This window comes from Eurosta solidaginis, chromosome 3 (genome assembly GCF_040869045.1).
Source record: "Eurosta solidaginis isolate ZX-2024a chromosome 3, ASM4086904v1, whole genome shotgun sequence".
NCBI classification, from domain to species: domain Eukaryota; kingdom Metazoa; phylum Arthropoda; class Insecta; order Diptera; family Tephritidae; genus Eurosta; species Eurosta solidaginis.
The window spans coordinates 147,783,945-147,811,810 of NC_090321.1; the positions used below are offsets into that span (position 1 = coordinate 147,783,945).

At 36.6% G+C, this 27,866-nt stretch overlaps 1 protein-coding gene and 1 long non-coding RNA gene across 9 annotated transcripts in view; both read right to left on the bottom strand.

Annotated features, from left to right (window-relative positions):
- Mmp1 (Matrix metalloproteinase 1) overlaps positions 1-27,866 on the bottom strand; it is a 422,620-nt gene that overhangs the window by 268,069 nt on the left and 126,685 nt on the right. The window lies entirely within an intron of this gene.
- On the bottom strand, positions 1,537-21,427 carry LOC137244349 (uncharacterized). The gene is made up of 2 exons (XR_010950918.1): positions 19,460-21,427; positions 1,537-1,863 (listed from the first exon to the last, which is right to left on the bottom strand). It is a non-coding gene; the product is annotated as an uncharacterized lncRNA (long non-coding RNA).

Sequence of the window (27,866 nt, forward strand, 5' to 3'; positions counted from 1 at the left end):
TGACTGTGTTGTTACCGTTTGAAATTAATGGACCACCTTAATGTACATACAAAATATGTATGTATATAGCTTTGGCTTGAGCAGGGGTCAATTAATTATTCGCACTTTTGAGTTTGAAATACATTATTTTTTCACAGTCGAAACGCAATAACACACAAAATATGACTTTTATAAGTCTAGCACGTCGCGGTCGTCCATCTACTTATGCGACAACCCAATACTAATTCCTACCTATGTACATATGTATTAATTATACATATTTTATTGTACACTCATATTTGGCTTTGTATGCATATTACGTTTATTTAAATGAGCGTACAACACATTGAAAAATAGTTGCCGTCTTTCAGTGAGTTTTACAGCTCCGGCTCACGCTCAATTCTCACGGGAATGCTCTGGATCATTGAGAGACTTGAGAAGCAGATGTCGTGAAATTTTCGCACACGTGAAATGTGATAGGCAGATGTCGCCACTGTTTTTCATTTAACTCATACGTCGAAAAGCTAAGCAGCGACATCTATTTTTGAAAAAGTATGTATATTAAAGGCCGCGTTGCCAACCTAAAAAGAAGTAATTAACAAATTATCTGGTTCACAAATTGAACCAGACTTCTATCTGGATTTATCTGGCTCAAATCGTTGTTGTTGCATTTACATGCAAAATTATATATCTGGCCCAGGTTTTTGCCACCGGATGATAGCTAGTATCTTACAGCTCCGAACATAAGCAGTTTTTCATATAGAAGAGTTTAATACATGCTTATGCATTATGAGTAGATTGCATGTATTTTTCTGGAGAATGGTAGAATGAGCGACACTAGCGCTATCTGAAATTGAAAGGTAGCCAACTCCCCAATTTTGTTCCATGCAAATCATAAGAAGAAGAATTTGACATTTGCTTTGGCTAAGGGTGTTGGCACACTTTGCAGGTGAAATTATTTTTCTAACATTTTTCACAATTAAAAACTGCAACATAACAATCGAATACGACACAAAATATGTTAGCAAGTATTTTTGTTGTATAGGGAGAATGTTTACAACAGTGCTTCGCGAAATTTTGTTTGTGAATCGGCAAGGCGTAATAAACTTCAATTGCGAAGTCTGAAGTTCCTTCATATTTACAAACGCAAAATCTTGGTTGATTGTGGCGATGTTATTGGAATGCATAAGCTTGTGTTAAACGCATCTATATGAAAAATGTCATTGTGTCACCGCCTTTAGGCAAGATGCACACGAGGCGTAGCTTCATAGACGAGGACAAGATATGACATGTAGCTACTTTCGAGCGTCGCTACAAAAAGCAAACAATTATTGAAAAAAAAAAAATAATAAATTAAATTTCTGCAGGTATATCCGTCCCAGAAGCCAAAGGAAAATTGGTATTAAAAGTTGTTTGCATCCCCGTGCCTTTGTAAATTATGAAAGGCAACTTTACACCACCACGCACTAGAGAAAAAAGTGTTCTAGTTTCCAACACTTTTTAGCCTTTTAATGACTTCAACAATGCCTAACCAAGCTTTTATGGTGTTGAATACTCTTTTTCGCTTTGGTAATACAGCTTTCACGCACTTTTATTAACTAAAATAACATTTTCTAACTAAATACAAAAATTTGCATACAAAAAAAAATTTTAACAAACATCTTGTTCTTCCTTTTTTTCAAACGTACGTACGCTCAGCGACCAACATTGTTGTACGCTTAGCTACATGAAGTTTTCATGCTTTGTCACTTTCATGCAGCTTACGCCTCGTGTGCAGCTATCCATTCATGTACATGTGTTCGGCATCAGAGCGTACAGATCTCGCCAGCAGCGTCAAATACGCGTCTATGACGCGTTGCCTCGTGTGCACCTTGCCTAAAAGAACTAATTTGTATTTAACACATGTTTAACGTAATACGTATATTATGTAAGTAGGGCAAATGTACCAGTAACCGGACATTTTTCACTTTAATCGTTTGAAATAAGCAATTCGAAAAATTCATTGGAAGCCACTCATATATAACGGTTTCGTAATTTGCCTTTTGCTTTATTTTCAAAAGAAGCTTTGTTGTTTTACTTTTAGTTTACGTCTGTTAAGTGAAGTGCTAAGACGTGTTACTTTTAATTTTTTTTGCTAGTTGTACTTCAATTCTATCAGGTGAGTTTTTACTAATAATTTGGTGACAAGTGTTTCAAATAACTGTTATTCTATAAATAATTGATAAAAAAAAACGTCATAACAGTTTAAAATTAGTGAAAATATGTATATATTTTTGTAAATGCAGCTGTCCGGATACTGGAATAAAAATACTAGTGTTTTCCAGAATCGGGACAAAGTGTCCGGTTACTAGAAATAGTTAACAACCGCACAATTCTAGTATTATTATTTTTTTGGTTTAAATATTAAATAAAAATAAAATGAACGTTATAAAACGTTACAAAACAATTTCTTTTATTTTAGATCATGAGCGTCCGGTAACTGGAATTTTTCCAAAAAAATAGAGAGTTTTCTATCGAAGTGGCTGATTTTATTAGATTTAGAATTAAGCAATAGTCATTTGAAAATTCAAAGTTTTTTAATATCACTTATAAAATGTAACCAAGAAGAGTTCAAAAGCAAAAAAAAGTTAAGTGTCCGGTTACTGGTACATCCACCCTATACATATATAGTTTTTGAGAGTACACTTTTGCACAACATATTTCAGAGTGAGCAAAATAAATTTTGCAAATTTTGCCAGGCAACCCTTGAATTTACTTATCAAATAACGAGCCAATATTTCGAATCGTTAGCGCCAAAAAGAAAATTTTACAGCGGACTGTTCTTATTGTTTCTATCTTAAACCATTAAATACTAAAACTAAACTTTAATGGATAGAACAACAATTAAGTGTTCTTTTCTAAAGAATACCAAAATTTTCGTTTTTAATAAATTTTAAAGGGAATATCGCTTACGATACTTTCAAGTATGTACATTCATGCTGAGTGGTAATTAAACAAATATTGCTTTTACGATAATTTGTACGTTGCGTTTAAGAAATGTTTAAAGCATTTAAAAAGTTTAAGGTATCATTCAATAAAACAAATTGTTAAGTAATTTAATTTTCTGTTTATCATCGAAGGTAGACTTATTGATACAAACTCGGTTAGTCCCGATATGAAAACCTACTCGTATCACACAGTTTTTCCAGTACATATTTCTAGCCAAAACAAACCAGAGAAGATGGGTTACCTGTCAAAAATGAAACCACTAAAATAAGTGTGGTAATCGTTTATTCTGCGGAAAACCCACCTTCATTTTAATCATATATATATTTATTCTCGATTACTTGCATCACTGACTTCTACAGTGAAAAATACCGACCAAATGTTACTAAGCTTTCAAAAGCGCGCCTAAATCATATCCACACTATTAGGAATAAACTACATACAGAATGTATGTGCCTACATGGTCAATAAAAGGAATAGAAACAAAAAGGCAATTCTTAGAGACCAATTGTGAAGCGAGCAACGGGACATTCATATGGCTGAGTAGCTAAAGGCATCTGCCTTTGCTCTGATATGAATGTTGGAGATTCGAGTTCAATGCTCAGCTCCCGAAAAGCTAGCTGATGAAGAAGTGAAATTCAGAAACATGTAGTAAACATCGCCGTTTGTAAACTTTACGATTTTTCTCTAACATCAATAACAAAAACCATTGTATAAAGCAATATTAGCAAAGATCGCTAATTAAATACATATGATCATATTGATGTAATAGTAACAGCGGAAGTATTAAAAACAAATACTGTAAAAATCTGACCAAGTTCTGATCGAGTTCAATGCTCAGCTCCCGAAAAGCTAGCTGATGACGAAGTGTCCTATTAAATATCGCCGTTTGTAAACTTTACAAATTTTCTCTAATATCACACGGAGAAAAATGTTTTACTTAAATCTAGAAAAATATTTTCTTATTCCAAAAATTTAAGATATAGTCAATATTGACCTGGTTTTTACTTGAATTAACAAAACGACTATTCCTGAAATAAGAAATTTTGTTTCTTATTAAAAAACAAAAACAAAATACAAGAAAAATGTAAATAAAAATAATATTTACTTTTTTTTAGTAAATATTTCTTAACATTTACTTAATTTGAGAGTCGGGTTTACTTATATTAAGAAAAAATTAGGCAAACGATTTTCTTGCTGCCAAACAACAACAAATTTATATAAAGAAACACGTTTTAAAACTGTGAAAATTATCAAGAAAACTTAATATTGCTTAGTTTGAATCTAGATACAACAGATTGTAGCAGAAGCTTGCAAATAAATTAGAAATGTTTTCTATAATGAAGCAAAACGTTTCTTGGTTTTTTCGCATCGCCCACCAAGTTTCTTGGACTCTCATTGGCTATTAAGATAAACGAAACCAGACATAATAACGACATCTTTTAAAAATAATATATTATTGGCACCGCAAGCACACAAAAATCTTCAAGTTAGTGGTTGCATTTTAAAGTGAAAAGACGTTTTTCATACCAGTGAGTAAAAAATAAAACAAGTAATGGCGAATAGTTTGTTGAAAAGACTTAGTGAGTGGAAATTGGACACGTTATTTTGGCATATAAATTGTAAGTAAATATATTTAAAATAAGCCCAAACAAAAAATGCACAAATGTAAATAGTTTTAGCAAGTTATTTCAAGAAACAAATATTTTATGCACTGCTAAAAGAATTTTGCATTTCGTTTGTGTTTCAAGTTTTGGAAAATATTTATAAGCAAGTAAGCACTTTGAGTTCTAAAACTTACATTTATGCTTTTTTATACTAATCATCATGCACATTTCCAATAATTCAATGTTTTTACAAAGCTTTTGGAATTAGTGATCAAGAAACGCTGTTATGTTTGACAGAAAGCGATATTGGGAAAATCTTTAGAGACGACTTAAGGACAAAATTAAAATCAATCGAAATTGAGACAAATGAAAAACAGAAACAAAACGTAATATTTGGAAGCATGGCGGCTTTATAGCAAATTGGTTTATACATTATTAACATTTTTAGGAAACCTGGGAGATAAAGCTCCGGAAGTTTTTAGGGGCTGCTACTTCGCCTGCTCCAAGGGAATTTAAATTAGGGTCTGCTGATTTTGTAAGTATACAATTTGAATACGTGAAATTGTATTTTTAAATGAATTTTTCACTTAACATTTAAGGATTTGTAAAAATATTTATCTTCCAAGACCAGGGAATGAGATATGGAAATATGTCTGCTCACTTGAAGAAATTTTACGTCTGATTTTATCAAATAAATTCACTTTTGAAAATATTAGAAAATTAGCAGACGTAATAAGGCTGCATCATACTCAATATAATAATGTATTCAATGATTCTGTAAAACCGAGACACCATTTATTGCTGCATTATCCCTCGATTGTTAGAAAATGTGCCCCATTGAAAAATCGATGGTGTATGCGGTTTGAATCCAAACATAAAGAAATTGTTAACTATGCGCATGTAACTTGTTCGAGAATAAATTTATCGTATTCTGTAGCAAAGAAATGTTGCTTAATATTCACAAATATTATTTTAAACTATACTTGTGAACCTAGATTTAAATTTGTAATTATTGTAATATGTCCTTAGCATGGTGACAGTATTATATTTAAAAACACTTTGTATAAACTAAATAATAATTTGTACTTCGAGGATAATCTTTATAACATATCCGATATTGTTAGAATTAGTGACAGTGTATACTTTATACTAGAGACAATCGAAATATCTACTACGGATGACCATTATATGGCTATTATATAAACAAACATACTACCTTATGTAAAAAAATAAATATTGAAATACTAAAATGTAAGCCACTACAAAAATTTCGTTTACCAAATGGTAAATCGGCATTCAAACTTGATATTTTGTGACATAGGTAAAATGATTCATTAAATTAACTTAAGTAAACATTAATTTTTAAGCATTTCTGTACATATCTTCATGTAACTCATATTAGATACTTTAAAAACGAATTCACTTGTAAACTCAAAAATTTCAATAAAATCTATGCCAGCCCAATTGGGTGTTAGTATATTTCTGTGTTTTATTAGGAAAAGGGTTTACTGGGTTAAGGAAAAAATTTGCTTGATTAATTAAGTTAACATTAAGGAAATATTTACTAAATTTAAGGTGAAAAAGTTTTCTTACTTCAAGAAAGGTCTTTCTTAGTTATTGATATTTTACTAAGCAAAAAGTTGATTAACTTGAGGATACAATTTCTTATTTTTGCAGCTTACGCAAGAAAATATGTACTTCACTTAAGGAAACAATTCTTAACTATTTAACTGGTTATCAAGACGGAAATAAGTAAATATTTTCTTGTTAATTGAAAAATTCAAAAATCCCATATTTTCTTAATAACAAGAAATTATTTTCCAAGTTGAAAAACTTGCCTAATTTTACTTGTTTCTGCTTTGGTTTAAGTAACAAATTCTCTCCGTGCAATAACAAAACCCATTGTATAAAGCAATATGAGCAAAGCTCGCTAATTAAATACATATGAAAAATACCTACATTCGCATCAAATTTTCTTCTCGTGTATTCTTCGAATATATTTAATATGAATATGAAACCAAGAACCTTGGTACGTACACAAATTTATCACAAGGTAAAGTTTCATACTCCTAAATTCTACTTCCATTTAATTTCTTGTACTAGTTCAGTGTTAATAAAATATCAAAACCCTTAACGAACCACTACTAGTTACACTGTAGCTTACCATGAAATTGTGATGACGAAATAAATCAAACGATAAAATTAGTTTTTATTATAATTTCCTTTATATTAAGTCGGTGGAATGTTTTTCCTCATATTCAATATCTACAAATCTTGCAATCGATTTTTAAGTAACGTCTCATTGAACTACAAACGTGAAATATCACACATGGTTTAAGACACCGAGGCAATGCAACAAAAGGGAAAAAATTGCGTTAGGTGGCGCGCGGATCGAAATAATTAGATAAGAGTTTGGAAAATTTTGAATTTCGAGGTCGATTTTTAAGTAACTTCTCATTGAGCTACAAACGTGAAACTTCAGAGATAGGTTAAGACACCGTGACAAAGGAACAAAAGGGGGGGGGGGGGGGGGGGGGAAGAATTCCGTTAGGTGACGCACGGATCGAAATAATAAGAATTTGGAAATTCGAAACCGGCTTTTAAGTAACCTCAAAATGAATTCAGAGGCCGGTAACGGTATAAACATATTATAAAAAGTTTCACTAACTAACGGTATAAACATATAAAAATTTTCACTAGTTTAGCCTATTACAGTATCCAGAACGAAGTTGAGCTGGGGACTCGCGTTTCCCTGGGGAGTATGCGTTCCGCTTCCGCAAGTTTTGGGTACTATTCTTTGATTACTGGATTCACAGGGCAATTCCTGGCATAAATGCCCGACGCCTGTTTGTGGAGTTCACTGAGGACCTGCTTCTGTTTTTTTGCTTCTCAGGTGCCGTATTTCCTCATAATGCTTACGAAGATGACTCCTTAAGCCCCTGGGTGGTGTTGGCACATCAATCAGATGTCTGTTGGGATGCGACCATATAGGGGACGCGTAGCATGCAATCGGCTGGACAATTACTTTGTATGTGGTAATGAGCGTTTCTTTGCCTTTCCCCAAGTACTGACAGCAAGGGATTAGAGGATTTTATTACGGCTCTGGATTTTCGGTACAATTGCGGCTGCATGCTCACCAAAATGTAGATCCTGATCAAACGTCATACCCAAGATTTTGGGGTGTAGGACAGTCGGTAGCGTAGTGCCATCGACGTGGATGTTCAAAATGGTCGACATTTGGGACGTCCATGTTGTAAATAAGGTCGCGGAGGATTTAGTCGGTGATAATGCCAGGTTTCGCAAGGAGAAAAAAATGGAGAGATTAGGGAGATAACCGTTTATTCTGTTGGCAAGCTAATCGATCTGTGGGCCTGGGCCTGTGGCCATTATTGTGCAGTCATCGACGTAGGAAACGATAGTAACTCCTTCTGGTGGCGAAGGTAGCGTAGATATGTAGAAATTAAACAAAAGTGGGGATAGGATACTACCCTGTGGCACCCCTTGTTTAATTCTTCTTGGTTTTGATGTTTCGTTTCCAAATTGCACCGATGCCTGCCGACCACCCAGATAATTTGCGGTCTACCTTTTAAGATATGGGGGAAGGGTAGACCCTTCCAGATCTTGCAGTAGCGTGCCATGGTTGACCGTATCAAAAGTTTTTATAGGTCTAGCGCAACGAGTACTGTTCTATGGTGGGGGTTTTGATTTAAACCGCAATTTATCTGTGTGCTAATGGCATTTAGCGCTGTGGTGGTGCTATGGAGTTTTCTGAAGCCATGCTGATGACAGGCTAGCTGCAAATTTGCTTTGAAGTAGGGGAGTAAAATGGCTTCAAGCGTCTTGGCTACTGGCGATAGGAGAGATATCGGGCGATATGACTCTCCTATGTTAGCTGGTTTCCCAGGCTTTAGTAGCGGGACCACCTTGGCCATTTTCCATTTTTGGGAATGACAAAGGTGGAAAGAGACAGGTTGAAGACATGCGCTAAATATTTGAAACCCTCTTTCCATAGGCTTTTAAGCATCGGCATGGCTATGCCGTCTGGGCCCACTGCTTTGGATGGTTTAGAATGGCCGATGGCATTCTCAACCTATTTGGCGGTGATGAATTTATGTTTATGTGCATGTCGGTTGGCCCTCCGTCTATCGTTGTCGACCGTAGGATGCATTATGTATTGTCGGCAGAAAGCGCTCGCGCATTTTTTCGCATCCGACAGCACTTTATCGCCAAAGGCGATGGAAACTTTGTCATTGTGCCTAGACGGATCCGATAGGGACTTTACGATGGCCTAAAGTTTACCTACACTGGAAGAGAGGTTACAACTGCTTAGGTGCTCCTCCCATTTCGCCCGCTTGTGTTCATCCACAAGCAATCTGAGCGTTGGTTTATATCCCTTATTTGGGGGTCGCCGGGATCGAGCTGTCTTATGAGGTCACGTCCTCTCGCTGAATTTTCGGCCTCCGCCGGAAAGTGATCTTCCCAGTTAATCCATTACAATTTAACTTCAGAATTCTGAATTGGAGGGGGGGGGGGGGGGGGGGGGGGGGAGAGAGATGTCGTCACTCTGGGAGTAAGTGACAGGTGACTACGCCTGGGTTGTGGAAGGCTAGGACGCAACTGCTGTTGTGGCCCTGGTACTGGACGTCCTTGGGTAAGCATTGGGGTACCCGGTGTATTTGGGTATGCGGCCTGGCAACATGGCGCAATGAAACCGGTCCAGAGGTTACCGTCGCCGAGACCAGAACATCTAGGAAAGTGGCACCGTCCATGGCAGGAGCTGCATTGGGCGGATGTCCTGAACATATATATTCTGTGCTGGGAAACGGTGCAAAGGGAGGTAGGGACCAAGAGTCTGTTTCCCTGACCTACACAATTGCTGCCGGAAAACAGGGAAGGAGAAGACGGGAGCAGGGGATGATACTCGGCATTGCACCCGACTCTACTACGGAGATTGTAGGTATGAGTGGGAGCAGCCGTATGGGTTGGTGGCCGGCGAGCCGCCGCCGGTATACAATGGATCCTACGCCGCCACAGCTGATAAAGTGATCGGCGTAAACTTCTAGTCCTTATACAAAGACATATGCATTCTTGCTGAACTTTGATATAAAAATTTTGACATAGAAATTGTAAAAATATTTATGATAAAGTTGGAGCGCAATTAGCTGAATATATCTGTGGTCACAAGGCCTAACAGCACAACTCCATTTTTTTCAATTTAAGTTATTATCATGGTTGGATTCTCCTTATTCGATTTCATATTGTGTCAAAATTTAGTGAAGATCACTCCAATAGTTAACGAGATATTAACAGCCTGATTCTAATGTGGTAACAACTTTCTTCACCACGGCAACTTTCTTCATGTGGTAACTTTTGTACCCCTTTGGTATTCTGCCCACGAAAGTAGCCGGATAATTGTTTACCCACAAAAGTAGGTGGTTACATCGAAATAACCACACAACAGCTGTTGTCTAGAAAAAGGCAAAACTGAAAAATAAAGAATTGTGAGCGCAAATAAGTAAACATAATAGTAAAAAAGTGTTGCCTCTTGCTATACATATTTATTTCCATGTACTTTCACAGTATATATTACAATAAAGCTATGTAAAAACGTATGCATGTATGCACATATGTATATACACATCGTCCCGTTTATTCGTTAACATCGTATCTACGAGTGACACATTTTCGGTAAAGCCATGGCGGAACCATACACGGTGGCAGCATGTTGACATACCTACAAACATAAATAAAAATTCCATGTACCTCGTTTTTGTAAATTCGATGGACAAATGTCAAAATCGTACTGCGCCGGAAGTTGATGTATCAAATTAAATAAAAAAAGTTTATATTCAGCTGTCCCATGCTGCCACCTTGTATCGTTCCGCCATGGGTAAAGCGAAGAAAACCAACTTTTAAATTTCACCACAGACACTGGTGAGTTTTTCGGTGATGACAGCGTTTCCACTTTGGACAGAATCGCGAATAAAACAACTGGTAACGATTTTTGGTTACATAATGTTCTGTGTACTATTTTACCGGTACCGCTAAGAATCGGGCCGTTAAAGGCAAACAGCTCAAGTCAAATTTATTGCAGTTTGCATAGGGAATAACACCACATCTCAGTTCTCTAATATCAGCTGATTCTCACTTCACTTGTGTTCATGTATCCTGTTGTAATTCAGCAAGCGAAGCGGTTGGTTGTTAATTTTTTGTGTGCGGAAAAATAGCATATCTAACTTGTGCTTTTATTCCACAGTAAGTTTGTTGTTCGAAAACGTACATAAGTATACTTGTAATGTTTTATTCAATATATTTTCCCAAAAATGCGTATCATTACTTAACTTATGCCTTTGTTCTATGATATATTTCCTATTATTTGTAAACATAATAAGAGATATGTTATTTTTCCAAGACGACTTATTTGAGACAAATAAAGTAACTTGACTTACTTTTTTATTCCAACTGCTAGATTCAAGAAATCGTTGAATAGTGTTTTTATTGCAATACATATTTACATAACTTAAAGTTAATAAACAATGGATGAAAGAGGTAGGTTAAAGTTTATCCAACATCCATATTGCATTAAAAAGGTTTTATTTCATTATAACACATCTTTGTCTCATTAAAGGTTCAGAATTCCAAGAGCTATATCAATGGACCTTCCAAAAATTAATTTTTAGACGATCCCTCTATCCATAGGCGATACGTTTTGTTTAAGTAAGTTACATGTTCCCCATGTACCGAATGAAACATCTTGTAGTGCTAATTGCGGATTTCAACATATTACAAATAATTTAGCAAAATCGATCCCAACCGATATCAATACTACCTCTCCGCAATTATTCGAGATAGGCTTTAGCAGCGACGATTCTATAAAAGATCCAGGCTATATTGTTTCAAATGTGACCACGGAATCAGAAAAAGAGAAGAAATCTGTAAATATTTCGGAGTCAGAATTAAATCGTCCATCTCAAGATATTTATGACAATATCCAAAATTTTAATCAACCATCTGCAAACAGTAGGTACGAAAAAGACAGAAAACTCAACAGAAATTTAGGAAGATTATATGTGACAAAAAAAGGAAAACTGATTGCTGATAGTAAGAAAGTGCATACCTCTAGATAGTTGCCGAAAAAATTTGCTCTTAAAAATGTGTTCCAAAATCTCCATTGAGCGATAAAAGAGGTAAATCAATTCCAAAAAACAAACTGAAAGAACCACAACACGAAACTATTAGGGAGCATATTAATAGTTTTCTTGTCTACGAAAGCCACTATTGTCGGCGTGATTCAGGTGCAAAAAATCTAAATTCCGATTTAAATAAATAAATAAATAAATGTAAGGCGCGATAACCTCCGAAGAGATCTAAGGCCGAAACTTTATTTCTAAAATTTTGATGTTGCTTTGCCCGGGGTGCGAACCCAGGGCATACGGTGTGGTAGGCGGAGCACGCTACCATCACACCACGGTGGCCGCCATTCCGATTTACCAATAACAAAAATGTATAGTCTGTACTGTAAAGATGTTGAAACTCCTGTTAGATTATCAAAATATTCAGAAATATTCCACACAATGAACTTAAAATTCAAACAACCGAAAATACTTGTTGTAAATGCGATTACTTTAAATCCCAAATGGACCACATAAATAAGAATACGTCAGAATATAAAACACTGACTGAAAAACAGGTAATGCATCACAAAAATGCAGATAGAGCATATAAATCTAAGATTTTTTACAAAGATCTGGCTGGGAAGCTCAAAAATGTATAGACTTAGATATTTGATGCAGCAAGTTTTGCCAACTCCTTACCTGAAAACCTCCATTTGCTACTATAAGAGGCAATTGAATACTTAAAATCTTACCATATATGATTGTGAAAGGAATAAAGCCTTTTGCTATATGTTGGCCAAAGAGGTGCTGACGAAATATCTTCATGTATTTTTCAACATTTAAAGGTTTTGTCCGCAGTTAAACATGTTGACTCTATCATTTTCTACATCGATTCATGCGTCGGCCAAATTTAGAACTCATTCGTAAGCTCTATGTTTATAGCTTTTATAGAGAGCAATCATAATATTAAAATGATTGAGCATAAGTTCCTTGAGCCAGGGCATACACATATGGAGTGTGATGTGACTCACGCCCTTACCGAACGAAGAAAGAAGAAGACTACTATGAAAATCCACCATCTACGTGATTGGTATCAATTTTTGCTTCCAGTTGGCAACAGAAATACATATGAAGTAATTGAAATATAAAACAAATTTATTTTACTACCTCATTTTCAAACTCAGCTGGCAGAGCTCACATAGTAAATTAATTTTGTTTTCATAACGGTACCCCGTAACGGCATAAACTAAATGAGATAGATATAGACTTCTATATATCAAAATGAGCTGGGCGAAAAAAGAAATTCATTTAGCCATGTCCATCCGTCAGTCTGTCCGTAAACACGATAACTTGTGTAAATTTTGAGGTATCTTAATAGAATTTGGTATGTAAGTTCCTGGGCACTCATCTCAGATCGCTATTTAAAATGAACGAAATGGGACTATAACCACGCCCACTTCAGATATCGAAAATTTCTGAAAAAGTGCGCTAATTCATTACCAAAGACGGATAAAGCGATAAAATTTGGCAGGCGGGTTGACCTTATGACGCAGAATAGAAAATTAGTAAAATTTTGGGCGTGGCACCGCCCACTTTTAATAGGAGGTAATTTACAAGTTTTGCAAGCTGTAATTTGGCAGTCGTTGAAGCTTTCATGATAAAATTTGGCAGGATCGTTACTCCTATTACTATATTTGTTCTAAATAAAAATTAGCAAAATCGGATGACGAACACGCCCAATTAAAAAAAAAAAAAATTTTTAAAAGTCAAATTTTGACAAAGAATTTAATATCTTTACAGTATAAAGTAAATTATGTCAAGATTAAACTCCAGTAATGATATGTTGCAACAAAATACAAAAATAAAAGAGAATTTTAAAACGGGTGTGGCTGCGCCCTTTTTCATTTGTCTATAATACTTTTAATGCCATAAGTCGAACAAAAGTTCACCAATCCTTGTGAAACGGTAAGGGCATGGCTTCTGTGGCGATAACTGTTTTCTGTTAAAATGGGTGAAATCGGTTGAAGCCACGCCCAGTTTTTATACACAGTCGACCGTCTATCCTTCCGCTCGGCTGTTAGTACAATAACTTGAGCAAAAATCGATATATCTTTACTAAACTTAGTTAACGTATTTATCTGAACTCACTTTATCTTGGCATTAAAAATGGGCGAAATTCGACTATGACCACGCCCACTTTTTCGATCTCGAAAATTTCAAAAAATTAAAAAAAAAATGCCATAATTCTATGCCAAATACGAAAAAAGGGACGAAACATTGCGATTGGACTTTTTTTTTGACGCAAAATATAACTTAAAACAAGTAAGGAAGGCTAAGTTCGGGTGTAACCGAACATTACATACTCAGTTGAGAGCTATGGAGACAAAATAAGGAAAATGAACCTGGGGTAACCCTGGAATGTGGTTGTATGACATGTGTATCAAATGAAAGGTATTAAAGAGTATTTTAAGAGAGAGTAGGCCATAGTTCTATGTATGGACGCCATTTAGGGATATCGCCATAAAGGTGGACCAGGGCTGACTCTAGAATTTGTTTGTACGATATGGGTATCAAATGAAAGGTGCTACTGAGCATTTTAAGAGGGAGTGGGCCTTAGGTCTATCGGTGGACGCCTTTTCGAGTTGTCCCCATTAAGGTGGACCAGGGGTGACTCTAGAATGTGTTTGTACGATATGGGTATCAAATGAAAGGTGATAATGAGTATTTTAAAAGGGAATTGGCTTTAGTTCTATAGGTGAACGCCTTTTCGAGAAATCGCCATAAAGGTGGACCAGGGGTGACTCCAGAATATGTTTGTAAGATATGGGTATCAAATGAAAGCTGTTAATGAGTATTTTAAGAGGGAGTGGACATTAGGTCTATAGGTGGACGCCTTTTCGAGATATCGCCATTAGGGTGGGCCAGGGGTGACTCTAGAATGTTTGTACCATATGGGTATCAAACGAAAGGTGTTACTGAGCATTTTAAGAGGGAGTGGGCATTAGGTCTATAGGTGGACGCCTTTTCGAGATATCGCCATTAGGGTGGGCCAGGTGTGACTCTAGAATATTTGTACGATATGGGTATCAAACGAAAGGTGTTACTGAGCATTTTAAGACGGAGTGGGCATTAGGTCTATAGGTGGACGCCTTTTCGAGATATCGCCATTAGGGTGGGCCAGGGGTGACTCTAGAATGTTTGTACGATATGGGTATCAAACGAAAAGTGTTACTGAGCATTTTAAGAGGGAGTGGGCATTAGGTCTATAGGTGGACGCCTTTTCGAAATGTCGCCATTAGGGTGGGCCAGGGGTGACTCTAGAATGTGTATTTATGATATGGGTATCAAATGAAAGATGGTAATGAGTATTTTAAAAGGGAGTAATCCTTAGTTCTATAGGTGGACGCTTTTCGAGATATCGCCATAAAGGTGGACCAAGGGACACTCTAGAATGTTTGTACGATATGGGTATCAAACAAAAGGTGTTACTGAGCATTTTAAGAGGGAGTGGGCATGAGGTCTATAGGTGGACGCCTTTTCGAGATATCGTCATTAGGGTGGGCCAGGGGTGACTCTAGAATGTGTTTGTACGATATGGGCATCAAACGAAAGGTGTTACTGAGCATTTTAAGAGAGAGTGGGCATTAGGTCTATAGGTGGACGCCTTTTCGAGATATCGCCATTAGGGTGGGCCAGGGGTGACTCTAGAATGTGTTTGTACGATATGGGCATCAAACGAAAGGTGTTACTGAGCATTTTAAGAGGGAGTGGGCATTAGGTCTATAGGTGGACGCCTTTTCGAGATATCGCCATTAGGGTGGGCCAGGGGTGACTCTAGAATGTGTTTGTACGATATGGGCATCAAACGAAAGGTGTTACTGAGCATTTTAAGAGGGAGTGGGCATGAGGTCTATAGGTGGACGCCTTTTCGAGATATCGTCATTAGGGTGGGCCAGGGGTGACTCTAGAATGTGTTTGTACGATATGGGCATCAAACGAAAGGTGTTACTGAGCATTTCAAGAGGGAGTGGGCATTAGGTCTATAGGTGGACGCCCTTTCGAGATATCGCCATTAGGGTGGGCCAGGGGTGACTCTAGAATGTTTGTACGATATGGGTATCAAACGAAAGGTGTTACTGAGCATTTTAAGAGGGAGTGGGCGTTAGGTCTATAGGTGGACGCCTTTTCGAGATATCGCCATTAGGGTGGGCCAGGTGTGACTCTAGAATATTTGTACGATATGGGTATCAAACGAAAGGTGTTACTGAGCATTTTAAGACGGAGTGGGCATTAGGTCTATAGGTGGACGCCTTTTCGAGATATCGCCATTAGGGTGGGCCAGGGGTGACTCTAGAATGTTTGTACGATATGGGTATCAAACGAAAGGTGTTACTGAGCATTTTAAGAGGGAGTGGACATTAGGTCTATAGGTGGACGCCTTTTCGAGATATCGCCATTAGGGTGGGCCAGGGGTGACTCTAGAATGTTTGTACCATATGGGTATCAAACGAAAGGTGTTACTGAGCATTTTAAGAGGGAGTGGGCATTAGGTCTATAGGTGGACGCCTTTTCGAGATATCGCCATTAGGGTGGGACAGGGGTGACTCTAGTATGTGTTTGTACGATATGGATATCAAATTAAAGGTATTAATGAGGGTTTTAAAAGCGAGTGGCCCTTAGATGTATATGTGAAGGCGTTCTCGCGATATCGACCAAATTTTGACCAGGTGATCCAGAAATACATCTGTCGGGACTCTTAATTTATTTATATATGCAATACCACTAACAGTATTCCTGCCAAGAGTTCAAGGGCTGTTGATTTCGCCTTGTAGAACTTTTTCATTTCCTTCTACTTAATATGGTAGGTGTCACACCCATTTTACAAAGTTTTTTCCAAAGTTATATTTTGCGTCAATAAACTAATCCAGTTACCATGTTTCATCCCTTTTTTCGTATTTGGTATAGAATTATGGCATTTTTTTCATTTTTCGTAATTTTCGATATCGATAAAGTGGGCGTGGTTATGGTCGGATTTCGGCCATTTTTTATACCAAGATAAAGTGAGTTCAGATAAGTACGTGGGCTAAGTTTAGTAAAGATATATCAGATTTTGCTCAAGTTATTGTGTTAAAGGTCGAGCGGAAGGACAGACGGTGGACTGTGTATAAAAACTGGGCGTGGCTTCCACCGATATCGCCCATTTTCACAGAGAACAGTTACCGTGATAGAGTCTATGCTCCTACCAAATTTGAGAAGAATTGGTAAATTTTTGTTCGACTTATGGCAATAAAAGTATTCTAGACAAACTAAATGAAAATGGGCGGAGCCACGCCCATTTTGAAATTTTCTTTTATTTTGTATTTTGTTGCATCATATCATTACTGGAGTTGAATTTTGACTTAATTTACTTATATACAGTAAAGATATTAAATTTTTTGTTAAAATTTGAATTTTAAAATTTTTTTTTTTAAAAAGTGGGCGTGTTCTTCATCCAAGTTTGGTAATTTTTATTTAGCACATATACAGTAATAGTAGTAACGTTCCTGCCAAATTTCATCATTATATCTTCAACGACTGCCAAATTACAGCTTGCAAAACTTTTAAATTACCTTCTTGTTAAAGTGGGCGGTGCCACGCCCATTGTCCAAAATCTTACTAATTTTCTATTCTGCGTCATAACCTCAACCCATCTACCAAGTTTCGTCGCTTTATCTGTCTTTTGTAATGAATTATCGCACTTTTTCGGTTTTTCGAAATTTTCGATATCGAAAAAGTGGGCGTGGTTATAGTCCGATATCGTTCATTTTAAATAGCGATCTGATATGAGCGCTCAGGAACCTACATACCAAATTTCATCAAGGTACCTCAAAATTTACTCAAGTTATCGTGTTAACGGACGGACGGACATGGCTCAATCAAATTTTTTTTCGATCCTGATTATTTTGATATATGGAAGTCTATATCTATCTCGATTCCTTTATATATGTACAACCAACCGTTATCCAATCAAACTTAATATACTCTGTGAGCTCTGCTCAACTGAGTATAAAAACTTTGTAAAATGGGTACCATATTAAGTAGAAGAAAATGAAAAAGTTCTGCAGTGCGATATCAAAAGCCCTTGGAATCAAGGCAGGAATACTGTTCGTGGTATTACATATATAAATAAATTAGTGGTACCCGACAGATGGTGTTCTGGGTTACCCTGGTCCAAATTTTGGTCGATATCTCGAAAACGCCTTCACATATACAACTAAGGGCCACTCTCTTTTAAAACCCTCATTAATACCTTGAATTTGATACCCATATCATACAAACACAATTTAGAGTCACCCCTGGTCCACCTTTATGGCGATATCTCGAAAAGGCGTCCACCTATAGAACCCTTTTAAAATACTCATTAAAACCTTTCATTTGATACCCATATCGTACGAACACATTATAGAGTCACTCCTGGTCCACCTTAATGGCGATATCTCGAAAAGTCGTCCACCTATAGAACTAAGGCCCACTCCCTTTTAAAATACTCATTAACACCTTTAATTTGATACCCATATCAAACAAACACATTCTAGAGTCATCTCTGGTCCACCTTTAAGGCGATAGCCCGAAATGGCCTCCACCTATAGAACTATGGCCCACTCCCTTTTAAAGTACTCTTTAATACCTTCCATTTGATACCCATGTCATACAAACACATTCCAGGGTTGCCCTAGGTTCATTTTCCTACATGGTGATTTTCCCTTGATTTCCCCTGGCTAGGCCATGTTATGCGAATGAAAGATGACGCTCCGGCCAAGAAAGTGTTTCTATCGGAACCCGCCTATGGAAGCAGAGGTAGAGGGCGGCCCCCACTCCGTTGGAAGGACCAGGTGGAAAACGATTTAAACTCCCTTGGTGTGACCGATTGGCGCCGGTTGGCAGAGAGTAGAAGCGACTGGCGCCGCTTGTTGGACGGCCATAACCGTTTAAACGGTTAAGAGCCAATTAAGTAAGTAAGATTTTCCCTTATTTTTTCTCCAAAGCTCAAAGCTGAGTATGTAATGTTCGGTTAACACCCGAACCTAGCCTTCCTTACTTGTTTTATGATAAAATTGATTGAAGTTCCTATGTTTCATTCTTATTTTTCGCATTACATTATTTACATACGTTTACAAAAGGTTAATTTAATGAAATAAATGCACTTAAATGAGTTCAATAATATGACAACAATTTTGACAAAACAGCAGAAGTATTTTTATACTGAAAACATTATATTTATTGTTACGGCATATCGGCATAACTTGAATTGTGTCACCAGATGGTAAGATTGTTAGTTCAGAATAATAGCATACCAGTTGAATAAAACCAATACATTTCATTTACGTGGGAGTTCCTTAATGTTGTTGAAACATAATTATGCATAAAATGTTTTTAATGCTTGAATCTGATATTCTCTTTTCTTGAGAAAGTAAAGCAATCAATCATATGGGTTATATGAAAGCAAATAATTATGTGGTCGGAAGAATATATGTAAGTGCTGATACGCGAATCATCCGTGCTACTAGAAACGTTGAATGTTAATTTAGTTTTTTTTAAATTTAACGAACTAGTAAATATCGCTGCACACATTTTTCTATCATTAAATTTTATCATTTAGATTTAGTCAGTTAAAAGTGTATTCTGTGATAGCAAGCAAAATAAATTTGATTACAGATAATTAACACTTAAACACAATAAGTAAATATTGACATAATATATTTCATGATTGAACCAAATTTATGATACACGTACCTACCTACCAACGCAAGGAACGCTTCACCCAATCACGCTATCATTAAATCTGTCTGTATGGTCTGAGGAAGTGAATGACATCGATTATTTTGAGCAATAACAGGATTGCGACGTACAAACATACACTTTAGGCTGTTGATTTTACATATCCTCGAGTTTTAATATCAATTAATCAAAGGCCAATAAACATATAAACATACGCCGCACTCGGAATTACACCCTACCCTGAAAATATCATATCAACACGTTGCGAATCAAATACTCCTTTTGTACTTTTTCATAGAGTTTACTGTCGTTAATCGCGCTTGCCTAACCTTCTTCGGGATATTTGGCTCACCCGTCTCAATTTTCCGACGAATTGTGTAGCATGACCGTTCTTATACACTACTAGTTTTCGACTCATGTTGTTATAAGAATTCTAGCCATTCTGTTGCTAACTTCTTTGCTATTCTCTAGTCACTCAGCTTTCCCCAAAACTATGCGTGAAGCGAACTGTTCTGTCGTGTATAAAACACATACACACATTCACAATTACTGAACTAAAGTAAAAAATGTCCATCTTATCCAAGGCTTATTTCCTTTGATTAATAAGCTTATAATACAGAAGGTGCTGCTTATTTTAAAAAATATACAAATAATGAACTAAAAACTGAAGATATTTTATTATGCTCTTATTTTGAGAAGTAAGTTTGCTGACAGCCATCAATGAAATACATACCGACACATCAATTTGTTAACACGAAAATACTTTGCGGACCCGGACAACAATTGCGACCACCTCCATTAATAGCGCCAATCAGTTTTTAGAACAATTATGTGAAATCCGCCCACACGTGGTGCCTTAGACAAAACCTCAAGGCACACACATATACGGAGGTATTAATCATCTTTAGTTAAATAGCCAGAAGTATAGACCATACATTTTTTACTAAGCTACTAATCGGGCATCCTTTCGCACTTTCCGGCTTAAGCGACTCTCGATTCTATATAATTCAAGCAGCTGACAAGCGAGGTAAAATTTTTAATGACTGGAAAGCCCCTGAGGCTATGTTAGAGTTCCGCCTTAAAGGATCTTTGAGGAACCCACTTTTATATGGGCTTTATGTACAACAGTAATCTATCGTTAATAAAGCTGCCACATAGGCACATAGTAAGTAATAAGTTTAAACCCAATGAACATATATTTCTAAACTGAATTTTTCACAGATTCTGGTATGGCGTATTAAAATACATCCGCTGTAAAAATTAGAATTTGTTTACCCCGATAAAAACTGATATGTAAAATTGAATTGTTTTTTGCTTCTTCTGTAAAATTATAAATTTGTTAGTTAGGGGTTTTTTGAAGTAAGCTGGCGATAAGCAATAAAAAAAATTTACCACTTATATTTTAATTTGTATGTTTATATAACGCTCTTCGAGCAGCACCCCACTCTTCGGGGTTTTGTAATTATATCTGGAACTAAATTTTATGAGAGCTTGTCAGTTACCACTTCCAAAAGACATTTTAAGTCAATTTTGTCAATTTACTTACATTTTGTGGTTTTTTTAACGAAACACCAAAAATTTCGCCTTTGTAAGGTAAGGTGAAAATGCCATATAACTTGAGAAACATTCGAATTAAAAAAATCCGCATTCTGTTCTTTTCTACTACAACCGGAAATCGTATTTCCTCTTTTTTGTTCCTTTGTGTATGTTACTCTGATAAGGGAGCTTCAAAACTGAGCTGTCAACATCCGGCATACGCTTTAAATTTAACATTGTATAAAGGATCCATACTCTCTCTTTGAAAATTCCAAAGTAAATAGGTCATGTTAAGTAGGCTTGCATAAGGCCTTACGCTTTGCCATATTCACTAACACAATTATTTTGTAGGATTATATGTATACTAGGCCGGGTCGATTTGTGGGGAGGCAAAAAAATCGCCCATTGCTCTGTGAAAATCATATTCTAGGGATCAAAATAAGAAACTTTGCCCAAGGAACCATACCTCTAAAGCGAATTCTGATGTCCCCCAATTTGGGTGGAACTTTTGGGTAGGGGCAAATTTTGAAAAATCTCACTTTGACCCATTTAGAGTGCTCCAATCAAGTCCAAATGTATGACCGACCCCCACTAACTTTGGAGGCCCGACCCACCGATCCCAGTGGCACAACCCCTGGAACCCCTCTGGGGGTTCACCATACAAACATTTCAAAAAATCGCCGGTTTTGCACTTTACATGAAAAAATCAGCGAAATATAGGTTTTTTCTTTTTGGAGTTTATTTTTCTCTTTAGAAATTTATTTAGTCAGAACATATGTAAATGAAAAAATGAATTTAACTTAGTAATAGAAAAGAAATTAAAAAAAATTATTAGAAATTAGCGTTTTTACAACCCTTTTAAAACCAAGGCATCACTGTGATGCATTTGCATGTCGTAAACATAGTTGTGTGGGTTTTTTATTCAACCGTTTTAAAAAATGAAGGTATCACTGTGCCACAAGTGCAGATCGTAAAATTGTTTGTCTTGTTTTTTTTAAGCCACCACAAGACACAGCAGGTAGAATTGAAATTACCATTTCATTGTAATTACCTCGTCTCGTAGACCATATATAACGCAACAGTTTTTGTGAATGCATTAAGTCGTTGTGAAGAAATCAAAGTGTGAAGTGCTAATTTCAGATAAAAAAATATTTAAAAAAAAAAATAATAAGTGAAGTGACCATTCCAAATCAAAAAGTTTACAATGAATCCACCATCCTCTACACCGCAAGATGAAGCAACTACATCAACAACTATCGAAAACCCAATGAGTCATATACCCAAGCATGATGTTACTGTTTTTGGTGTGTCTACTGATTTAACTGATCTTAATTTACCAACCCATCTGGATATCTTGAGATATTATTTTTACTTAAGCGAACGTGCTAAAACAGAACAAAAAAGTTTCCCCATAAATCATTCACTATTCAAGTACAAGATAAGTTGATTGTAATTTGGGAAAAACTTGGTATTGAAATAATGCTGAAAAAAGTGTATTTAATAAATTGAATAAATTGCTTGACAAGTGTCAAGAGCAAATCAAGAGAAGGAACAACACCCAACAATTTACAGAGTATGTAAAATCTCTGGAAACAATTTTTTACATTGGAACATGTAAATGCGATTTGAAGGCAGCTCCATGTGCATGCGGCTGGGTTCCCGAACGCCTCAAAGAGTTCATGCACGATCAACATAATCAGAGAAGACTAACAATGGATGCATTTATTATGGAAACTGAAGAGCAAGGAGCAACGTCTATGTCATCAATGCCAACATACCAAGATCCCGATGATTCAACATACGCACCGCCACCGGTTCAAGAAGATATGGATAGAAGCACAAGTTCGCAATACACAGAGAGATACGATTGTTTTAACTTTACCTTGGTATGTGACAGATTTGATGTGCCTGACAGAGTAGCATCAGCATTGGGCACCGCTATTTTGCAAGATTTTAAAATTAAAGATAAGCATGGGAAACCTCTCATCATGGATAAATCGAAAGTTCGCAGAGAACAAGAGAAATGCAGACAAGAAGTGCTTCGCAAACGGTTAGATGATACCAACTTGTTAGCGTTTTCATTCGATAGCAGAAAAGATGATACTTTAACGATAGATAAAATTGATGACAAGTATCATACTAGGATGGTAAAAGAACCTCATCTTGTTATTTTGAGAGAACCCAATTCTGAATAGATTGGTTACGTAAGACTGGAACATGAAACCGCTGAATACAAAACAACCAAATTAAATGGTTTTTTCAACGATAAAAATATATCACTGGATGCACTGGAATATGCACTGACGGTGAGCCAACAAACACTGGCCCACACGGTGGAATTATACGATACGATTCGAATTGCTGTTGGTTCGTTTGCCTTCTACACTTCAACGAACTTCCGTTTCGGCATTTGTTTGAAGCTTTGGATAAATCAACCAGCACTGGACCAAGATCGGCAACCGGAAAACTGAGCCGTCAAATCGAAACTTGTGAAACTCTTCCGGTAAGTTATTGCTATCACTCATTTATTTTAATTGTCAACCATTTTAATTATTTTATTATTATATATTTTCAGGTGGTGGATGGCTTCCAGAAAATTGAGTTGCAAAATATGCCCCCTGCTCCAGAAAAAATTGAATTTTCCACCGATTCGAAGTACTTATACGACATGGCTCATGCAATTTCTAGCGGCGTGGTTCCGGTGGATCTGGCTAACATCAAACCAGGGAAAATTGTACATTCTCGGTGGTTCACCAAGGCCACTAGATTATTGCGATTATATGTGACAACGGAAAATCCAGATGCAAATTTAAGAATTCTGGTTGAATTTATAATTAAATGTTATGTGCCAATGTACTTCAATATCAAGTATTACAGCTCTGTCGTGTACGGCAGTGCAATATTTTTCAAGTTCATTGGTTGGTCACGATTTCTAGAACCTCGTTTACGCAAAATTGTCAATCAAGTAATTATAGATAATTCATATTATGCGCATTCGGAAAATATCTTGTTATCAATGTTGTTTGATGATATCAAAGAAAAGCGCGACTGTGCCATCAAAAAAATTCTACGCTATCGAACCGATGTTGACGAGCCAATGGAACTTAGAGTTTATAAAAAACCCGATATAAACTTTTATTCCACAAGCTATACGGAAATGATCAATTTGAATGATATAAATATCGTATTTGGACCACCATTCACGCGAAGCATTCCGTACGATACATTGAAAGAATATTTAAATCAAGATGATCCACCGTTTAATGATCCAAAAATTCCATCACACATACAAGGAACGGAACGACATGTTCAACTGCTAGCTAGCGTTTCCAAACGGGTTCTACCGGAAAATGTAGAGGCTGTTATGGCGACGACGTTAGAGAGCCGTGCGAAATTGCCCAGACTTGAAAGTAAAACAGACTTCAAACAATATTTTTTTTAGTTTCTTTTCTATAACTCACTTAAATTTATTTTTTCATTTATATATTTTCTGACTAAATAAATTTCTTAAGAGAAAAAATAGATATTATTATAAATAAATAATAAATGTTATTATAAATAAATAAATAAAAATAAAGAAAAAACATACCCATTTAGCTGATTTTTTCATGTAAAGTGCAAAACCGGCGATTTTTTGAAATGTTTGTATGGTGAACCCTCGGGGGGTTCCAGGGGGTGTGCCACTGGCATCGGTGGGTCGGGCCTCCAAGGTTAGTGGGGGTCGGTCATACATTTGGACTCGATTGGAGCACTCTAAATGGGTAAAAGTAGGATTTTTCAAAATTTTCCCCTACCCAAAAGTTCGACCCAAATTGGGGGACATCAGAATTCGTTTTAGAGGTATGGTTTCTTCGGTATAGTTCTTATTTTGATCCCTAGAATACGATTTTCACAGAGCAATGAGTGATTTTTAAATCGACCCGCCCTAATGTATACATATGTATATGCATTCATACATATATACATTATTTATTAGCAAATATCCAAGTGAATCACGCGAGTTGTAAAAGATTGGCATGCGTTGGCCCGACGTTTCCCGACCAGCCCATGTAGTATTTCGGGGTGGTTTAAAATATATGTTCAGGACACACCTTGGGACACTTCACAACACAATACTTTTTTGCCGATTTGATCAACATTGTTGCTGATTGCCGCGTCGCGTAGTGCAGCTGCTGATAGGGGTGAACTGCTTCATACGTATGCATGCAAAGTTTATTTTGTTGTTGTAGACCAATCACAAATTGTCATCAAAGTCCTCTAATGGGAGTCCAAGGAAATTTGCTGTTTCAACAGGGGTGGACCATAATGAGAGGGGTGTTAGAGGCGTTGGTTCCATATTACAGTTGCAGAGATGGTTGGTGTCATGTGGGGACACATTGCAAGCAGGACTTACATTTTTTATGTCGGGGCTGATTCTGGATAGGTAAGAGTTTAACCTGTTACAGTATCCAGATCGAAGTTGAGCTAGAGTGACACGCGTCTCCCTAGGGAGCGTGCGTTCCTCCTCTGCTAGTTTTGAGTATTGTTCTTTAAGTACTGGTTTCATTGGCAATTCCTGGCATAGAGGTCCGACGCCTGTTTGTGGATTTCACTGACGACCTGCTTGTGCTTTTTAGCTTCACACGGCTGTGTTCTCAGGTACCGTATTTCCTCATAATGGTTACGGCGAGATAACCCCTTAAGCCACTGGGCGGTATAGCATCATCAATCAGATGTCTGTTGGTACATGGAACCGGCTGCCTTGGGAAGCGAAGATTATTTTGTCGTGTAGTGTAGTGCCTTTGAGTTGGTCCTTAGCTATATTCTTCGAGGTATGGTAAAGAGCTGAAATTTACTAGAATCTTGAACACTCCCTTTAAATAATAATAATACAACAAAAAACCCATCGATATTTATAACTTTTCGTAACTAGAAAAATAAGTGTTTTAAAATTTTGCGTAATCAACTACTAAGGAAAGTTATGAATGCAGATGGCTTATTTTATTGTACTATTATTTTTTAAGGTTTGTTAAAGATTTTTCATAATTTTGAGTGGAAAAGTGATTTGGATTTGCAGTTGCGACCCATCTACACTGAAGGAAATATATGGGAAGATGTAAATTTCCATGTATGGACATTGCTCAAGATAACCACGGCATCAATTTTATACATAAGGGTGGACCAGGGGTGACTCTAGAAAGTGTTTGTACAATATGGGTATCAAACGAAAGGTGTTAATGAGTATTGTAAAACGGAGTGCTGGTAGTTGTATATGTGAAGCTGTTTTCCAGTTATCGATCAAAATGTGGACCAGGGTGACCCAGAACATCATCTGTTGGATATCGGTAATTTATTTATATATGTAATACCACGAACAGTATTCCTGCCAAGATTTCAAGGGCTTTTGATTTCGCGCTGCTTTTTCATATTCTTCTACTTATATGGTAGGTGTCACACCCATTTTACAAAGTTTTTTCTAAAGTTATATTTTGCGACAATAAACCAATCCAATTACCATGTTTCATCCCTTTTTTCGTATTTGGTATAGAATTATGGCATTTTTTTCATTTTTCTTAATTTTCGATATCGAAAAAGTGGGCGTGGTCATAGTCGAATTTCGGTCATTTTTTATACCAATACAAAGTGAGTTCAGATAAGTACGTGAACTGAGTTTAGTGAAGATATATCGATTTTTGCTCAAGTAATCGTCTTAATGGCCGAGCGGAAGGACAAACGGCCGACTGTGTATAAAAACTGTGCGTGGCTTCAACCGATTTCGCCCTTTTTCACAGCAAACAGTTATCGTCCTAGAAAGTCCCTACCAAATTTCACAAAGAATGGTAAATTTTTGTTCGACTTATGGTATTAAAAGTATCCTAGACAAATTAAATGAAAAAGGGCGGAGCCAAGCTCATTTTGAAATTTTCTTTTATTTTTGTATTTTGTTGCACCATGTCATTACTGGAGTTGAATGTTGACATAATTTACTTATATACTGTAAAGATATTAAATTTTTTGTTAAAATTTTTTTTAAAAAAAATTTTTTTTTAAAGTGGGCGTGGTCATTCTCAGAGTTTGCTAATTTTTATTAAGCATACATATAGTAACAGGAGTAACGTTCCTGCCAAATTTCATCATGATGTCTTCAACGTCTATTCTGCGTCATAAGTTCAACTCATCTACCAAGTTTCATCGCTTTATCCATCTTTGGTAATGAATTATCGCACTTTTTCGGTTTTTCGAAATTTTCCATATCGAAAAAGTGGGCGTGGTCCGATATCGTTCATTTTCAATAGCGATCTGAGATGAGTGATCAGGAATCTACATACCAAATTTCATCAAGATACCTCAAAATTTACTCAAGTTATCGTGTTAACGGACGGACGGACGGACGGATATGGCTTAATCAAATTTTTTTTCGATCCTGATGATTTTGATATATGGAAGTCTATATCTATCTCGATTCCTACCAACCGTTATCCAATCAAAGTTAATATACTCTGCGAGCTCCGCTCAACTGAGTATAATTAGCAAAATCGGATAACAAACACGCCTGCTTAAAAAAAAGCTAATTCAAACACGGAAATAGTATCTAAAACCAACATTCAGCAATTCCAACAATCCATCAAAACACACAGTAAGCCCAAACACAACCAAAACTATTAGCAGGTGGAAGAACATTTTCCAAAAACCAACTAAAACACGCAAAGAGAAGACATCACATCACTGCACATCACATCAGACCACATAACATCACATCGTATCACATGATATTACGTCACGTTACATCATATCGCGAACAACTAATAGCGGTGAGTTAAATTTAGCCAGTCGCTGGTGTGGATTGCTGCATCAGCAGGGCTGTGGTGAGAAGAGCCCAAAAGTAGAGAGCGGACTCATCATCTCA